The sequence below is a fragment of the Ursus maritimus genome, assembly GCF_017311325.1.
Source record: "Ursus maritimus isolate PB19 chromosome X unlocalized genomic scaffold, ASM1731132v1 scaffold_X1, whole genome shotgun sequence".
Taxonomy (NCBI): domain Eukaryota; kingdom Metazoa; phylum Chordata; class Mammalia; order Carnivora; family Ursidae; genus Ursus; species Ursus maritimus.
In genome coordinates, this window is record NW_024423319.1 from 30,604,143 (window position 1) to 30,605,707 (window position 1,565).

Sequence of the window (1,565 nt, forward strand, 5' to 3'; positions counted from 1 at the left end):
TTGTCTGCATTCCTTTTTTTCTCTAGACTCAGTTCTTTGAGGGTGACTCCTCGCTATAGCCCCCCAAGTGTCTTAAACAGAGCAGTTGCTTGGTTAGGTACCCTTGATGGATCTTGACATGTGTTCCCTGATTAACATTAATAGCTCTAGAAGCCTGAAGGAGCACTTCGCTGTTCAGCTCTGGGCGCTATTAGCAGGATTTTCAACATGGAAGTCACACCCTGGAAACGGAGCTGACGTTCATCATCTCCGAGGTAACGTTTAGCATTAGGAGGCTCCTGCGATGTGCCAGACATCATTCTAGGCTCTGAAGATACACGGGTGACCCCGACAGATGCCGTCCCTGCCCTCATGGAAATTCCAGACTGGGGGTGGGGGCGGGGCAGGTAAAAGCCACGTGAACAAACGCACACGATCCTGGAGCCTGTCAGCGTTACCATGGAAATAAAACGGGTGCTAGGCTCCAACACGACGGGGTTGGTGGGGGGCGTGCTATTGAAGATAGTGTTCGGGGAAGCCTTCTCTGAGGAGGTGGCATTTAAGCCAAATCTGAGAAATGAGAAGGAGCCAGCCACGAGAAGATCTTAGGGGAGAGAGCACTGGAGCCAGAGGGAACTGCGAGTGCAAAGGCCCTGCGGAGGGACTTTGGTGCCTTTGAGGAGCAGCACACAGGCTGGGCTGGAGAGAGAGCCCGAGCAGTAGGGAGGAGGATACAAAATGAGTTGAACCAAGGGAGCAGGGGCTGGCTTTTGAGGGTAAGCAGTTTTGAATTTTGTTCAGAGACTGATAAGCCACTGGAAGCCTTTGAACAGAGTAAATCAATGATCTGATTGAAGGTTTAAAAAAAAATCATTTTGCCTGTCACTTAGCATAGACCGTACGGGGGCAAGGACAGCAAGAGAGAGTAGTTGGGAGGCTGCGGCAGTAATCCAGGTTCCGGATGGCGCTGGCTTGGGCCTGGGGGGCAGCAGGAATGGTGGACCTGGCCTTGGAATGTGGTAAAGAGGAGGACTCAGGAGGACTCGGCTCAAGGGTCGAATGTGAGGGGAAGGGAGGGGCAGCTCCCGGTTTCGAGCCTAAGCGCCTGGGAGGAGGGTGGCTCTGGTTAGGGAGATGGCACTCACTGGGGGGGGGGGTAACTGGAGGCAGACAGCAGGTTGGGGGGACATGGAACTCAGCAGTTCTGGTGCACTTGTTAGCTTGGGACGTGAATAGGACCTTTAGCCTGGAGATATCGAACAGGCTGTGCAGTATCAATGCGGGCTGGAGCCAACCTTTAATTTTTGTTTAATTTCATAAAAAACGAAATGCAAGCTTGATCGCTTCAGGTGGGCCCTTTAATACTGCTGCTGTCATGATAGCTTGTCATCATCTTCCACAAGAGCAGTTTTCCAATATGTCATGAGCTGTATAATCCCATTCCTGCCCTTTGACATGGTAACATGTTTTGAGGCAATGACGTGTTAAAAGACGTGTATACAGATGTTCGTAGTGGTGCTCTTTCCCGTACCAGTAGTACAGAGAAGCAGCAGTACTTCTTTGGAAAGAGTGCCCTTTCAGTCAAA